This window comes from Hemicordylus capensis, chromosome 10 (assembly GCF_027244095.1).
Source record: "Hemicordylus capensis ecotype Gifberg chromosome 10, rHemCap1.1.pri, whole genome shotgun sequence".
In the NCBI taxonomy this organism is placed as follows: Eukaryota; Metazoa; Chordata; class Lepidosauria; order Squamata; family Cordylidae; genus Hemicordylus; species Hemicordylus capensis.
Window position 1 is genome coordinate 13,755,255 of NC_069666.1, and position 18,106 is coordinate 13,773,360.

At 43.8% G+C, this 18,106-nt stretch overlaps 1 long non-coding RNA gene across 1 annotated transcript in view; it reads right to left on the reverse strand.

Moving 5' to 3' along the window:
- Positions 1 to 7,543: 7,543 nt before the first annotated feature.
- Positions 7,544 to 18,106, reverse strand: part of LOC128334781 (uncharacterized) — a 167,453-nt gene continuing 156,890 nt past the window's right edge. The window contains exon 6 of the long non-coding RNA XR_008311397.1: positions 7,544 to 7,966. This is a non-coding gene — a long non-coding RNA (uncharacterized LOC128334781). The remainder of the gene's footprint in view (positions 7,967 to 18,106) is intronic.

Genomic DNA, 18,106 nt, shown 5'->3' on the forward strand with positions numbered 1-18,106 from the left:
AATGGGAGCTCACACTTGCTGGTGGGAGCCACTGGTTCCCTCTCCAGTCCTTTCACCAACTTGCTGGTTATTGTGAAAAGCCTGCCTTGAACAACACATCCCCGGCACATGTTTTTGCATTCCAAAGTGGTGTCAACTTCTGTGCACCATTTCTGGCACAGAAAAGAGCTATGGAAGAACTTGTATGCAATCCCCAGGGCATACTGGGCAGCTTTTCTCTTCCTTTTAAACCAGGCGTCCTTGCTAAGGCCAGGGATGAAAATGGCTTCAAAGGCCCTGAATTTCTAAAGGCCCATTTATAACATGAATTATATATGTTTATAGCCTTTACGGAGTGCTCAGTAATTGCTTGCTCGATGGGAGCATTTGCAAGAAGCAAGGAAAAAAAGAGGAAAGAGGAAAAGTAGAACATGAGAAATAAAATTAAAAAGTTTCCGGAAGGGTCTGTTTTACCCCTATAGCCTTGCAATTTTCTAGAGCTGATTTATTTCAGATGTTATATCCCCATTGCCATTAATGTGAAGTCTGTCTGTCTGTCTGTCTCTCTCTCTCTCTGATACACCCCACCCCTCCAGTACCATACTGCTTGGAGCACCTCACAAAAATAGCATACAAATATGAATATGACAAATATTTATATACTGCTTTTCAACAAGAGTTCCCAAAGTGGTTTACACACACACACGATGGATCCCTGTCCCCAAAGGGCTCACAATCTTAAAAAAGAAACATGAGATCGCTACCAGCAACAGCCACTGAAGGGATCCTGTACTGGGGACGGATAGGGCCAGATACTCTCCCCCTGCTAAATATAAGAGAATCGCCACTTTTTAAAAGGTGCCTCTTTGATCAGTAAGCAGGGGACAGCATGTGAAATAAAGCAATATAAAATTAATCACACAAATAGGAGTTAACTAAAAGCAAGAACACATTAAAAGCACATTTAAAAGGTTGTAGGTTAAAAAAATTAACAATATGCCACATGCGAGGTGCAGATGACACCTCTCTAAAAAGAGGGTCTTCAGCTGTTTTTTTAATGGGAGGGGATATGGTGAAGCTCTTCCAGGAAGGCATTCCAAAGCTGAGGGGGTCACCACTGAAAAGTCTCTGGGGGACCCTGTGTCAGATTCCCAGGCAGTCACCTCTCCAGGGACTAACCAGACCTTCAACAGCCGTCTTCAGATCATAGCCCTGAGGACTAGGTCAATTTTAGCACCCTCATTATCAGGGTAGTCCACCTTGCCATGTTGTTGAAAGGATGATTGAGATCATGACTGTGAAGTACTTTTTGATTGCATTGTATTTGTCTTGTTTTATGTGTTTTTATTGGATTTTTTTTTACTGTTTTGTTGGTGTGAGCTACCCAGAGAACAATTTGTTATGGGATGGCTAACAAGTTGTTTTAGTAACAATTAAGTTTTAGTAACAAGTACAAATTTATCATCATCATCATCATCGTTGTTGTTGTTGTTTATCTATAATATATGATTCTCTAATGATGTTTCAGATGCCTGCAAGCATGCATGTCTGTCTGCTTCCTCCTATTAAACTCCATCACTCACACGGGCTGGAGCTATAACATCTGAAAGTTAAGAAGATTGGGGAGATAATAATAGACTGTTTGGGGAAATCAGTGGAGCAGCCTTCAGGTTTTTTAAAAATTGTGGTTACGATTTCTTTTATCCACTCTTCTCCAGGGGGTGGGGTGCTCCATCATTTATGAGTATGCCCATTATGGATATGGCTGAGTATGTAACACAAACCCTGTTCAGGTGACCCAAACCCCACTGTACACAAAGCATGTCCTGAAGTACTGCTCTCCCCCATGCAGCTCCAGTCCCTCAATCACCCTCCTATCTATGATCTTCATGCTTATGCCATTTGTCTGAAGAGAGTATGGCTGGTTTGCCATGCGACCAAGGGTTGCTACTGTATTTACCTGAATCCAAGACTCGGTTTCCCCCCCAAGTTCTTTGGTTTTAGAAACTGGAGGGTTGTGTTGATTTCAGAGTCCTCTTTCTCTTGGGTAAAAACAGGTATAACTTGGATTTAATCTGCATTTTTAAGGGGGTCATCTTAAATTCAGAGTCGTCTTCTATTCAAGTAAATACAGGATATGTGAAAGAAGATGATAAAGAAAGGGCAGCTTAACAAGAAGAAAAGAGGAAGGGGCAGGGGCAGCAAACTGTGGGGGGGGGGATATAAGGATAGCATCATCAATGATGAGGCTGCTGTAACCAGACACTGGAATAAGCCTGGGAGGCAAACAAAGGCCACATTCACACATTTAACATACCTGGAGTTTAAGGAGTCAGAGGTTTTCTCACTGTGACGTCCAAATTGGTGCAACTCTGGTTCCATGAGGCGACCCACTTGAGGTTTTGATTTCCAAACTGCAATCTGAACCCTCGGGTAGTATCATCATCATCAGTTTCCTCACCCCAACCCTAGGTTCCAACCCAACCCTAGGTTCCACACAATCTGCATGTCATCCAAATTCAGAACTGTAGGCTGCGATCACTGAGACTGGAGTTGGGGGAGGAAGCTCTTCCCTCCCTCCAAGCATGATTGGCTGTGTGGGCTGTCCTTCATGCCGGAAGGAAGCCTGCACAGCAATAATGGGAGCTGTAGTCAACAACATCTGGGAATCCCTGTTAGAGGGAACACTGAACCCCTTCACTCCTGGCTCTGAGCTAGGCCTGAAGCCAATACAGTCAAGGCCTGCTGACAAGAGGCTTTGCATTGCAGCTTATGCCTTTTGCCAATTCAGACAAATAATGTAAGCAAGAAGACCATGGGGAGGGTGACTGACGCACCTGAGATGCACTGGGGGGCAGATTACTGGACCCTCTGAGCACCATAAGCATGTACAGTGGGGTTTTGCTTGTATGCCTGACCAGGGCTACAGTGATCTTGTATCACTCAGCTATGATTTATTGTCCTAGAACGTTGCCCTTAAAACACCTCCCATCTACTGGCGATTGCACACTGCTTCTCCATGCCTCATTGTCTACCTTTTTGGGATCCACAACCATGCTTAATGATGAATGAAGAAAGGAAGCAGATGGCCCCATGGTTACTCCCCAGTGCCTGCATTTTTTAACAGGGAAAAGGCACTCACCCAATTCTTCTCCTCGTTATATACTCTGAGTCCAAGAAGCAAGCAAAATGCCGAGCTGCAGATGGCAGCTTTGCTTCCACTTTGGAGTCAATATTTGTATGTCTGTGTTTGCAAAAAAGAAGAAGAAGAAAAGGCTGATGTTCCTTCCTTATCAATAGGTCAGACACAGCACGCTCTGAGTTGCCGTACGAGCTCCCTTGGGTTGTCTGCGGAGTGACCTTCAACCGATATCAAGACAACCTGTCGAAAGACGCGATTCAATTGCAGTCCCTTAGTAGCTCACATCTTAGCCTCTCCTACAAACAGAGTATGACAGAGCCAAATTGATATCCACGTCAACAATGCACAATGCATTTCTGATGGGTAAGATTTCCCACAGGGCAGTGATCTTCACTGTTTTTCAAACGGGGGCCACTTTGGCAAACAAACAAACAAACAAACAAACAAACAAACAAACAAAACCCCAAACCCTTCAACACAAGAGCCATTGCCCAGTGTGCTGAGCTTGGTACATACTTCACTTTTCTCAGTGCTGGGAAGGCCCTTTAAGGGAGATGGAGCCCTTTGTTAAGAGTTCTAAGAAGAAGAAATCATTAGGCAGTTCTGGTCCCCATATCTCCAGATGGACATTGTAGACCTGGAAAATGTGCAGAAGAGGTCAACCAAGATGATCAGGGGCCTAGAGCACTTTGCTTACAAGGCAAGGCGACAACACCTGGGGCTTTTTAGTTTAGAAAAAAGACGACCGAGGGGAGACATGATAGAAGTCTATAAAATCATGCATGGCCTGGAGAAAGCTGATAGAGAGAATATTTTCTCCCTCTCGCATAACACTAGAACCAGGGGGTCATCCGATTAAACTGATTTGCCAAGAAATTTAGGACTGACAAAAGGAAGTACGTTTCCACACAACATATAATCAACCTAGGGAATTCTCCGCCAGAAGATGTGGTGACAGCCAACAGCCTGGATGGCTTTAAGAGGAGTTTAGATACATTCACGGAGGACAGGTCTATCAATGGCTACTAGTCTGAGGGCTATAGGCCCCCTCCAGCCACAGAGGCAAGATTAATTAATTTATTTATTTATCTATCTATAATATTTCTGTACCACCTGACATAAACTTCTGTAGGTCTATAAACATCTCCGGATGCCTCTAAATACCAGTTGCAGGGGAGCAACAGCAGGAGAGAGGGCATGCACAAACCTCTTGCCTGTGGGCTTCCCAGAGGCATCTGGTGGGCCACTGTGTGAAACAGGATGCTGGACTAGATGGGCTTCCTTGGGCCTGATCCAGCATGGTTGTTCTTATGGAAGGAGCACACTTCCAACACTCTGTACATAGGAAGGAGAGCCGGTCTTGTGGTATAAAGGGGGAGTAGCTGGGGGAGCAGGGGTGAGGAATAAATCCCGAAGGGGATTAGCAGGGGAATTCCAAAGGAGAGTAGCAAAGGTCAACAATTTATTCAGTGGGGCTCCATTCCGAAGAGGAATAGGAGGTGTCAGCAGTTCGTGAGGAATAGCAGGGGGGTAAAGGGGGAGTAGGGACCAAAAGACAGCCACGGGACTCTGTGGGTACCAGGAGTCGAAATCGACTTGACAGCACACTTTACCTTCACTTAGGGAATAAAGGGGGAGTAGTAGTGAATAATAGAGGGTGCAGTGGATGGGGGCAATAGAGGAAACCAGTAAACTTTCAAATGGGTGAGGCCTTCACCCCCCGCTGGTGGGCTTCCCAGTCATCTGGTGAGACACTGTGGGAAACAGGATGCTGCACCACCACAATGTTTGATCTAAGATCGTAAATCAACAACAACAACATGGAACTTATCACAAGACCACATGAAAATGGAGATTTTAAAAATAATCATCTTAGTGGTGACTTCAGTATTATGACTTTTCACATGTGACCTGGGATGACTTTTCACATGACATAGTTTCTGCCCCTTCCTTCCTGTTGTCATGCAACCAAACACATCCTGTTTCATTCTTGGAGTGTCCGCTTGATTAATAGAGGATATCTAAAATCAGCCATGTCTTTCTCCTTGCTGCCTGATTGCAATCAAAATAAAAGTCAAGAGTTGTAGATGGAGTTGCGAAAAACTTCTGTGTACTCTGTCCTATCATCCTTCATGGACATTTTACAGACAATATGCTGAGTACTAGCAGTTTAGGGTCCCCATTAAGCCAGGCAGAGTTTGACTTCTTCTTAGTCCTTGAAGCAGAGATGGGAAGAAACGACATTTCTAAATAGGGTTGCATATTGTTGTGCCCTTCATAGCAGCATTATGTGCAGATATTGGCATAAAGAATGCATATCTCCATACCAGGAAAAGCTTCACCAGATGACGTTTGGTAATCAGAGCTCTGTTAGGAAGCTTCCTTGTACCAAGTCAAGCCATAGGTCCATCTAGTTCAGTATTGTCCACACTGACTGGCAGTGTTCAGGCAGGAGTCTTTCTCAGCCCTACCTGGAGATGTTGCCAGGGAGTGAACCTGGAATTTTTGACAGGCAAACAGGTGCTCTAACACTGAACTATATGCAAGAAGGTGCTCTATAACCGAACTACAGCCCTATCCCATAAGCCAGGCCTGCTCAACTTTATTCCCCCTTTATTCCCGCTACTGCACCCGCTACTGCACCCAGTAGAAGTTCCCTCCACTGCACCCATTTGAAGTTGAACTGCCACCTGATCTTCTCTGGCCTACTGGTTTTTAAGAGGCTCCCTTGCTGCCCTACTTATCCCCTGAAGTTTCTGCTTACCTAAAGTCAAGTCGTGTGCTGCTTCGCAAATTCAGACAGTGTACCCCTAGAGCAGGGCTGCTCAACTTTGGCACTCCTGCAGATGTTGGCCTACAGCTCCCATAATCCCTGGCTAGTGGCCACAGTGGATGGGGATTATGGGAGCTGTAGTCCACAAACAGCTGGGGGGCCTAAGTGGAGCAGGCCTGCGGCCTAGAGTCTGCAGGCATACTATCCAAGTAAATAAGGAGTGCAGGAGAAGCTGTTCAGGACCACAGAGAGCTCACTGTTGGGTACAGGGCACTGCAGCCTAGGAAGCAAAGAGTGTGGGATGCTAATCCAGTAATAGTCTAGAACCAACTGTGAACTTATAAATATAGATATGGTGAAAATTGATATGCTGTTTTTCAACAAAAGTTCCCAAAGTGGTTTACAGAGATGTAAATAAATAAATAAAATGGCACACAATCTAAAGGGCACACAATCTAAAAGGGCACACAAAGGGCACACAGTCTAAAAAAAAGAAACATTAAGATAGACACCAGCCACAGCCACTGGAAGGATGCTGCGTTGGGGATGGATAGGGCCAGTTGCTCTCCCCCTGCTCAATAAAGAGAATCACCACTTTTAAAAAGGTGCCTCTTTGCTCAATTAGCAGCTTAAGCAGTTCTGCATCAAGGTGGGTTTCTCAGGCTCCCTTTCCCCAGAAATTAACTGGGCGTAAAGGGGCTGGGTCCCATTCTGAAGGCACCTGCTCTTGTGAAGCTTCAAAGCCCCCTGCTGCCTCTGGACATGGTGGAAGTATAGGATACCCTTTCAAGATGTGGGTGAGGGATGCATTAGTCAGAAGAGGGAAGTATTGCTACCTGTTCAGGTAAGAAGATATCACTGGCTTTGAGACTGCTCTTTTGTAGACATCTTTTAGCAAAGAATTTATTTCAGAGGTTCTTTCCTGGAACGGGCCCTGAACTCAGTCTTACCCAGCTTCTATGTCATCATATCCCTTCTCCATGAGTGTGGGGTCATTTTGAGTCCCGGGGTCATGGCAGGTGGTGGCACACAGGCTGAATACCTACCTGCAAGGATCCATATTCAGAACCTCCTTCCAGCTCATGCAACCCTCACTATTGATCCAATTAACCACTCCTGGCATGTCAAAATAATCCTAGAACAGTGGCTAACAATTAATTTTGGGAAGTGTTTTTTTTTTAAACCCTCCTTGAAGATTTTATCAAAGCATACTCTGATAAAAGATGCAGATTTCTTCAACCAATGCCAAATCTGAGCAGGAAGCTTCCTGAAATGATGCCTCCCTGGATGAAATCCTTTGTTTCATCTTTCTTTTTAAATATCTTTTAAGCTTGACACTATAAAAAGGTGTGTGTTTTTTTAAAAAAGATAACTGATCAGAGCAAACTGCTGTCTTCGGACAGGAACCACTGATAGCAAAAATACGGTTCACTTGCTGGTACATTGAGATGGGACAGGAGGAAATGAGAATTGTTTCACCTGTCTATTTCTTGAATGTTTGGGCTTTTCACGAACACTTCCTTCATGTCTTCTTTATTATGTTGTTCTCCCTTGCTTTTGTTCTCCCTGGCGGAGAGACATTTCTAGGTTCACTTTAGTAATGTCAAAATAATTCAATCAAAACCAAGAAGGACAGCATGGCGGGCATGATGTCTTGATCAATTTATTTATCAGGGTAATTGATAAAAGTCCTTAAATTTCCCAGTAGAACTGTAAGATCTGAACATCCAGTAGGAGGTACATAGAGAGCAGAAGCAATTCAAACTTTTCCTACCCGCTCACCTTTGGCATATCTAACGCATCCTCTGAACTGACAGCCCCAGAGAAATGAAAGACAGAGGTCTGTTGCCTAAAGTTGTGCCAATGGAAATAAAAGACTTGCCTGTAGGGTCATCTGGAGTTCCTGATATCAGTCAAGAGTACTGTAATTCCACAGAAGACAGTGGAGGTGCTAGCCTCCAAGGACCATAAGCGGGAGTCTTTTAAATCCTGCAGAGTTCAACCCTGGAGTCAATCATGAAATTCTTGTTCATTTTAAATGGACCATAATTGCACTCTGAAATCTTTAGAACCTGAAAACACAAAGATGTTAATTTTGACATACAGGTGCTCTCGTCCACCACTCCCATTAATAGGAGAGCAGCATAGAACAGTCTTAAATCTACGGTGTGCTCTTCACGACTTCTATGTAAACTACTTTGGGAGGGTCACCTGAAAGGCATTTTTTAATGAATGCCAAACATAAATAAATAAACGAATAAATGAATAAGTGAATGAAAGCAAGTTCACTTTTAAAATGAATGCATCCACTGTCACGCCCACAAAAATATGTACATGTTCATAGACACCTGTATGCACCCGCAAAGCCAAGTCCAAATAGGGCAATGTACCTGCAGCAACAACAGCACTTGCTGCTAAGTGTAGACACGTGCATGGTCTTAACACATATTGCTATACACTTTCCCCACCACAATAGAACCACATTGGGGAAAAATATTCAGATGATCAGCCTGACAGTGGTCAAGGATGTATTAATAGGCAAGGTTTACCACATTCCCCTTCTGTATTCAGCTTCCAAAATCAACCCCACCTGACCTCCGGTGCCTAGGAAGGAGTAATATATCTGTCTTCTAAAAGGACTCAGAGATTCAGAACAGGAGGATTTGTTAACAACTGTCAGTCACTGAGAAAGGGCATCGGCATCCATTAATAGTAACAAGCCTTGTCTTCAACTGCAGTGAGCCCATTCCATGGGGAAGTTCTTTACAAGATACAAGAGAATGGACAGCAAAGTTTCTAGAGGAGGGAATAAATCCGTCTTTGTCACTTATGAACATGGAGTCAGATCCTTGTTCCATCCAGCTCACAATTGTCTACACCAGAGGTTCCCAACCTGGGTTCCTACAATGGCTGGGGCTGATGGGAGGTGTCATTCAGCAACATCTGGAGGAATCCAGGTTGGGAACCACTCGTCTGTCTTTCTCAGTTCTATCTAGAGATGCCCAAGACTGAATCTGGGACCTTCTGTATGCAAAACATATGCTCTAATACGTTATGCAAAGAAGATGCTCTGCCACTGCCCTATGTTCCCATCCTCTGATCCCCATTAATATTCTGTTCCATTTGTTCTCAAATTACTATGCCATGGAACAGGAATCCACAGGATGAATGTGAGTTCTGATTTTGGAACCCCCATGTATATAAAGGGAGTGTGTGTGAAGATTTTAATGAAGACAAAGGTCAGATTCTGCCACATGGGGGTGGAATGATGGTCCCAGGAGGGGCTTCAGATCCTGAAAATTTGGTAAGGTTCAGACTTGAAACAAGCCAGTTTTAGCCAATTTTAGCCATTTCTTTAAAAATTCAAAGAAAATCCTAAAAAAATCAAAACATTGACATATTTGCTTCAATTTTGCTCAAGGGGTTCTGACATCCTACCCTAAAGTGTGCCCAATTTCAAAGTGCTAGGCCCAGCTATTGATTTTTGGTGAATTTTTCCCCCATTTCCTCATTGACCTCTTTGGGGGAAAGGCCAATTTTAATTTGGATTTCCAACTGGAAATCCAACCCTGACATCCCAAGGAGACCCAAAATCTGATTCTGACATTGTTGGAATCAGATCAGATTGGATTGGATCTGATTTTTTTCCATGATGTACACCCCTACATACTACCCCCCACAGTGATGCTGCATTTCAGACTCAATGGCTGCTGCAAGGAAGCAGTTACATGATGGAGCTCCAGGTCAAGCAAGAGATGTACTTATTTGGGAAGTTCTGTGAGGCTGCTCTCTTGATGCATCTTTGCTCTGTATGTTACCCCCAAACTGCTGTGTGTAGGGAGGAATATATATCTTTTAGAAACCATTTTTTCAGGACAAACATGAGTGACAGTTTTTTAGGGTTGCCTTTGACTAGGAAGCTGTGCTTTTATGTAGCAAAACTTCCATTCATCTGGTGCTCTCAGAGAATACAGAAAGCTCATAATCTCACCTATCAAGCTGTTGGGAATTAAAAGGGAGGCAAGTTGTTTCCTCACCAAACAGCTGGCAGGTGCAATTCTAGCCTCCTTGCAGGAGCCAAAAACAAATGGACACGATCCCTTTTATATTCAAAACTTGCAGGTTGATTGCAGGAAACTTCAACTTCTTTGGTGTGCGAGCTATGTGCCCACATGACCCATGCTGCCAGGAGCAGCATGGATTATTATTTGCACTGGTCCCGCGAGAACAGATCAACAGAGGCCAGGACTCATTTTCCCACAATGCACTGTGTGCTGAGCATGGTGCATGAGGGGATTCCCCCATCAAACAGGTGCCCTAGGTGCCTGTCTCTGTGTCTCCTTGTGCTCCATGGAGCCCAAGGAGACACATGATCTCGCCAGACATATAATCCCGGCAGTACTTGCTCCCTTAACCTCGGCTAAGAGCTGGGTTTGGGAGCAGGGTTAGGCTTGGTGTGGATTGAGTTTGTAGCTGCAGAGCATATGAGATCCCAACTTCCGATGCTTCCAGTGGACCCAACTTCCAACTCTGGACCCCATGTCCGATGCGTCATGTTTGATTCAGAGTTTCAGACAAAGAATGCCTCCTCTCTCCCCCCTACCCCAATTTAATTTTAATGCATATTCAGAACTGCCAACCGCAAATCCCTATTTTGATATGCCTCCTTCATAATTAATAACAAACTTCCTAACCCATCACTTGACAGGAAACATTAGAGGCTCGTCAGGTTGTGATAATGCCTTATTCCACAGTCCCATATGAAAAGCTATCCTTTGGGGTTCAGACATATACAGTAAGCACAGCTTCAATGTGTGAAGATAAGATTAAGCTACAAAGAAGGCAATTAAACCCTTAGATCATATTTATAAAGGCATCGCCTGTGTTTGCAATGGTGTTATCACTGGCCACAACATGGAGCAGAGTTTTGCTGATTAAAACCAAAGCAACAAATGTGGTGGGGAGGGGGATTAAAATATGTGAAAGAATGTTATCAAAATTTTGATTAAGCAGCTCACGGTGGTATAATAAAAAATAAATAAATCAGCAATTTCAGGGGAAACATGAAAAACCAAAAAAAGAGAGGTGTTTTAAAAATTGGAGCCAATTAAGAAAAACAATTTACATATAAACAAATCAAAGTGGACCAATCTCCCTTGAACGTTCTGGTCTCTTCAGAAAACTTCCTTCTTGCTTACAAATGCACCGCGTACCATTTTGTATTTATCTTCAATGCAGATCACATTCATTTACCCTCCTTGGTCCATTCTTGCTATAATTAACCAAGAGAGACACTATGTAATGGGAAACAGGACCTCTCCAAAATTAATCAGGCTAATTAGTGCTAAACAATTGGATACTATTGCATATTTATGTCCAAGTCTGCCCAGAGGACTCTAGAGAATTTAAGTTCCTATCTTGCCCAGGAGCCTACGTAAGAGAAAAACAAGATGAATTCGGATGAAGTGTATCATACTGAGATGAAGCCCCTCTGTGGATTAAGATTCATGGCTTCTAATATTTTATCATCACCAGAACTGCCCATATCACAGTTTACATGGTGTAAATTATGGTGTGCAAGCAGAAGTCAAAGTTCTTATGGACTCTCTAGTGTTTAAACACCGTGTCCAAGAGAGAACTTCCCAAGGGTTGATCTATTTTTGTTATAATTGTACACAAAAGTGTGGAATTTGACCTTGATTGACAAACTGATTGAACAAGCAAATATATCTGATGGACAAGAAGGATACTTTTTAGATAGATGCTTTTTTGTTTGTTTCTTAAACAACTGGCATTCTTCTGTATAGCATTTTTTAAATCAACACACTTTTTGGAAAGGCTTTATTTTTTCTATTATTTTATATGGTTATTAAATCCGCAAATATCTGATTTATTTCATAGCTTTGTTCAGTTTTAGGGTTTCTTTTTTAAAAAAGTGTATTGCTCTTTCTGGTCTTCTTTAGTTTATTTCCTTGGTCTAATTATATTATTTTGTTTTAAAATTACAATTGATTATTTTAAAACAGCCAATTTATTGATTTTTCCTCACTGTGGTGATTATATACGAATACAAATATGTCAAATATTTATCTTCAGCGTTTATTTTCAACAAAAGTTCCCAAAACTGTTTACATAAATATAAATACATACATAAAATGGCACCTTGTTCCCAAAAGAAGGAGGAGGAGGAGGAGGAGGAGGAGGAGGAGGAGGAGGAGGAGGAGGAGGAGATGACACCAGCATCAGCTACTGGAGGGATGCTGTGCTGGGGATGGGTAGGGCCAGTTGCTCTCCCCCTGCTAAATAGAGAGAATGGCCACTATAAAAGGTGCCTCTTTGCTCTGTTATCAGGGGATAGCTTGCCAATATGGAAAGAGTTTCACTGGCTTCTGCGAGAGGCGTGTGGAGTATTTCCCCTCCACCCTCACTCTGAAGCTAGGTACAATTTCTGGTTTTGCCGCTGCCTCCCACCTCCATAATCAGCTTCCAGATGATCATTTCCCCCTTCTCCTACCCTGCTTGTAGAATTCTCACAATGAACAGTTGAGAGCATGCACAGCTCCCAATCTAAGTTCAGAGGTTTCTCCTACCAGTGCTCATCATGAGAACAGCACTACTCTTTTCTAAGAGGAACCTGCACATTTGAAAAAATAAGTTTGAACACATCAACCAAGCTTCATTAATAAGGTAAATACAGTACTTTACCTTGATACATTTTTATAATGGAGTTGTTCTCACAAGCAGAGATTCCTGGGTAGAAGAAGGTTAATCCAGGATTGTCTGGTCATCTGGCGCAGTGGGAGTCCTCCTGACCCAGCATCTCTGTCCTTGGGTAGCCCAGACTGGAAAGGAGGAACCTCTGTGGACAACCACACACACACCCCGCTACCTCAGATAACTCCCCCAGAGGGAGTAAGTGGGTTTTTTTTTGGGGGGGTCAGGGTTTCCCCCCAAAAAAAATTAAAACTCCCCCCCCCGCCCGGGACCAAACCAGACTGGGGGGGTGGTGGTTTTGAGGGAGTGCCAGACTGAACTGGTCCAGCCCAGTACAGGTCCAGTTCGTGACTTGAACCAAACTGGACCAGCCAGTTCTGTGCACAGCCCTAGAGCAGACCTGCTCTAGAGACACTCCTGACTGACAAGAATCACGTCTCTTCCTCTGCGTTTGCAGAATCTCTTCCATTCATGGAACGACTAGTCAGGATGCTACCCAACCTGTGACTCTATTTGTTACACTGATAGAGTTGTTAAAACATGTCCCTGTTTCTACTACTGCAATGTTGGAGACTATGCGATCTGGATTTGAAACAGAGTTTCAGTGATTCAATGTGGGTGCTAATGGGCAAGAGGAAGCCAGCCGCCATCAAATGCGACATTGCTCGTATTAACATAATTTCTGTTCTTGGTGAGTCATCGCTTCCAGGTGTGTTGATGAGAGGGAGTTTTACAGATTTGTCAGCAGCCTAAAATTGTATGCTGTACTTGCAGCTGCAAAAGGCACACAATGCAATCAGTTCCGTTTCCGGCGTCATCAAACACAGATAAGTTCTTATTCAAAATCGGTATCCCCTCAGAGACTTGCATGTTGATAGAAAAGCGGAGGGATGGGAGACAACAGAATGTGAGTTACAACTTTCATGGGAGTCTTTCACCTCTGAGGGTTGAAGCCCAACACTTAGGAACATAGGAACATAGGAAGCTGCCATATACTGAGTCAGACCATTGGTCCATCTAGCTCAATATTGTCTACACAGACTGGCAGCAGCTTCTCCAAGGTTGCAGGCAGGAATCTCTCTCAGCCCTATCTTGGCGAAGCCAGGGAGGGAACTTGGAACTTAGATGCTCTTCCCAGAGTGGCTCCATCCCCTGAGGGGACTATCTTACATTGCTCACACATCACGTCTCCCATTCATATGCAACCAGGGCAGACCCTTCTTAGCTAAGGGGACAAGTCATGCTTGCTACCACAAGACCAGCTCTCCTCTCTGTCAAACTTCTGTCTGACTACCTCCAGTCTCTATCTCTGAGTGCCGGGGCTCAAGGGGCAAGTGTCAGGGAGCATCTGTGAGTTGGGGTAGAGGTGCACCTAGGTAATTTGGGAGCCTGGACCTAAAGGCCTTTGGAACTCTGCTCCCCCCACCACACACACACTGCAAGTTAAGCATAATCTCACTACACATGCACACTATGACAGATGCAGTATTTTTAACACACAGGTTCTTGAGGGCACAAGCAGCAACGGTTGCTTCTCCGCTGCTGCCCCAAAGTTTTGGAATGCGCTCCCTATTGAAATAAGAGCCTCCCCATCTCTGACCATTTAAAAAAAATCTTTAAAATGTTGTGCAGTTGATTCAAATTCAAAACAATTCAACTCAAATCTGAGCGAATCAAGTGATTCAGATTTGAATCAAGTCACCCCTTAAAAGGGCAATTCAATTTGAATTTGAAATGAATTTTTGAAATTCTATTCACATTCAATTGGAGAGGTCTTTGACGCCTTTTGAAAAACATTCAGGCAACATGATTGGTTTTTTTAAAAAGGAGCCCAAACAGGGTTGTACTGAATTTTCAGACCGAATTTGAATCTGATTCGAATTTGTAACGAATCATTGAAATGCGATTCAAAACAAATCAAAAAATTTGTTCTGTGCAAATCTCTAAATAACAGTGATAAGACAGCTTTATGTTATAATACAAATAGTCAATAGGCTAGTTCACGCAATAATCAAAATCAGGGTAGAAGCTGGGCTACCCATATGTGCATGATGGTGTGTGAACTCACAAAAATCCTTCTGACCCAGGTTGCTCAAAGCAACCTAGCTTTCCTACCTGCTTTCCTACCTACTGACCCAGCTTTCCTACCTGCTCTTAACTGAGGTAGGAGGAGAGGAGCACTATTCTACCTTGATTCTCTGGTTCTGTGAAACCACTCACCAGTTCTACCCAGCAGCTGAGACCAAGCAGGCTCTTCTTCACATGGAAATAATAGAGAGCTGTGGCTGCAGGGGATGCCATCCACAGAAGTGCCACTCTACAAAGCAGACTCTATGATCTGCTGCAGCTTTGTCAGGGCTGGGCCTGCCTCCTGCTCCTTCATGGCCAATGGTGTTTGCACTTGCACAACAGTTGTGTATTATTATTATTAATTTGATTTCTATACCGCCCTTCCAAAAATGGCTCAGGGCGGTTTACACAGAGAAATAACAAATAAATAAGATGGCTCCCTGTCCCCAAAGGGCTCACATTCTAAAAAAAACCACAAGATAGACACCAGCAACAGTCACTGGAGGTACTGTGCTGGGGGTGGATAGGGCCAGTTACTCTCCGCCTGCTAAATAAAGAGAATCACCACGGTAAAAGGTGCCTCTTTGCCCAGTTAGCAGGGGATAGGTGTAGCCTACCACATGACTCATTTGTTTTCAAGGGAACTTTTACATAAGAGCGCAATAACACAATCCCACCAATCCCTGCATTTTAGTGCAACAATGCTATCTTTTTGGGAGACCACAACTCTGTTAATTCCATAAGTGTTTTGCTAGGATGATACCCAGTGGTATAGCGCACACAATTGTAAATTGGGTAAGACAAGCATCTTACCCAGCTTTGGGAGCTGTGCGTGCTCTTGATTTTCAGTCGTGTTTTAGCAAAAGCCTAGGTAGGATAAGGTGAGAGTGATTGTCTGTGAGCAAGGAGACTGGAAGGATGGCACTGTCTACCCAGCATTTTATCAAGGATGGACAGAAAGCCATGCATCAAAGCATCTGCGTCACAGATAATCTCTCTTATCTTACCTAGGTTTTTGCTAACCCTGGAGCAAAAATTGAGTGCATGCACAGCTCCTGAAGCAGAGTAGGATGCTTGTCCTACCCAATTTACAATCTTGTGAACTAGCCTAACATGTATGGAGAGTTGGTCTTAAGGTAGTAAGCATGAATTATCCCCTTTGCTAAGCAGGGTCCCCCCTGGTTTGCATCTGAATGGGAGTCTACATGCGAGAGCACTGTGAGATATTCCCCGTAGCGGATGGGGCCGCTCTAGGAAGAGCATCTGCATGCTTACACACAGAAGGTTCCAAGTTCCCTCCCTGGCAGCATCTTCAAGATAAGGTTGAGAGAAACTCCTGCCTGCAATCTTGGAGAAGCCACTGCCATTCTGTGTAGACAATACTGAGCTAGATGGACCAATGGTCTGACTCAGTAAATGGCAGCTTCATGTGTTCCTGTGATTGTTTATAGAGATACTGGATTGTTGCCATTGTTCTTCTCTAACAATTTATTGTTGTTGATATTCTTATCCCTTTTATCGTATTCACCTACTTCTGCGCTCTCCAAATAAACTGCATTTCTCAGCTTACAGTTTCCAAACAGATATGGTTTCCCCCACTAACTGTCTTGCTTTAAGTGGAATCGACACAGTGACAAAATAATTGGTGGTAATTGTGGTACTGTGTCAGTTTTAATAAACCAGTCAAGTGGCAAAGTATTTTACAGATACAGCCATTTCCTACATGTCGCCAACTAAGCCTTCCATATCCTTCTTCAATACCTGCCGCTTAAAACCATTACTTGTATTTTTCTACTGTGCTGTATTTTTTTTTAACCTGGTTAATAATAGAGCTGTCATTTCTAATAAAATATGAAACAACCATCCAGGGAAATAATGCAAGTGATAGATAGCACAGGGATGAAGCAGTGGACTGAGCGAACGTAGATGCTCAGTGGTTCGGAATGGGATTCTTATCATTAACCCTCCGTTTCAGAAGGCACAAGGGTTTGGTGCATTGGCAATGAAGATATTCTGCTCTTTAGAAATTGTGGATTTGCTGACGATAGGCATTGGCCAGAGTCGCTGAGACTTTTGTCCCAAGAGACTTTACCTTTGGAGGGAATGTATCTTTACTAACCAGTGAGAACACTGGGTTCCCTTGTTTGCAGCAGAAGCACTCTGCATAGTACTGATTGGCTGGTGCCTGTGTTGTCATGAAGCCACTTCTCCTCCATTCCCAGAGCAGTTTCGCAATTGTTTTCAAATAACTTGTGGGATTTTTTTTAAAAGGCGATGAGCAAATGTTTAAACAAATACAGGACCAATGAACAGCACACTTTAAAAATTAATTAAAAAAGGTGAGCAAGCCAGTATGCACAGTACTCCCAGCTACCCAATAATCTTTCACTTTTCAGAGCTAATAGTCGCTAGTGAGGTCATTCATACAATCAAAAACTGTGTTCTACCTGGGTTTGAGAGCTGTATGTGCTCCCAATTTTTGATTGTGTGGAAGCAAGGTAAGAGGGAAAGTTACCCAGGTTTTCCTCCTTCTTTGGTTCCACACAATCACTTCTACACAGGTTTTCCTCCTACCGTGCTTCCACACAATAAGGCGCTTCACATGATTGATGTGAAGCACCGTTAGAGTTAGTGGAGGAAGCCGTCCCTGGGTAGTCAGGTTGGCCGCCCACACGAGTGCCGGTTCTGTCATGGGGCATTCTGCATGGGGCATTGTGGAGAGACCCCCGGGACTGGGAAGCTTGTTTTAGCCTCCCAGTGGGGGTCTCCTCGTGTATTGCTGCAAAAGTGAAGTTTGTCCCATTACTCGTTCTACGGGTATGAGACTCTGAGTTGGTGAAGTGCAGTCGTTAAGAGCATGGACTGTATAAGAAAGTCCCTGGTGTAAATCTCACCTAAGCTATGAATGGCCTGGTTAGCCTTAAACAAGACCTATGAGGATTGCTTGCCACACATGACTATTTCTCAGTCCTCCTTCTGAGATTATCCCTGCCCACACGCTCACTTTTCAGGATGGCATGCAGCGCCCAAATCCCAGCCTCCTCCTCCTCCTCCTCCTCCTCCTCCTCCTCCTCCTCCTCCTCCTCCTCCTCCTCCTCCTCCTCGGATTGGGTTCATAGGATTCATTCTGGTGGCTGGAATATGCTGCTAAAAGAGTAATGTCAAGTGAATAACCAATAAGAGAAGTGATAAACCCATCAGGGATACCTCTCCAGTTCCCATAGGACAAAATCTGAACCACTGGTTTGTCTTTTCCATCCTTTCGGTATCTTCCTTAGGTCCCCACTTTGCTGAAAGCCCTGTGGTATTAATGCCAGGATCAAATCCCCACTTAGCCATAAAGCTCACTGGGTAACCTTGGGCCAGTTATTCTCTCTCACCTTAACCTACCTTGTAGGGACCACATATACTGCCATGGGCTTAGTGGA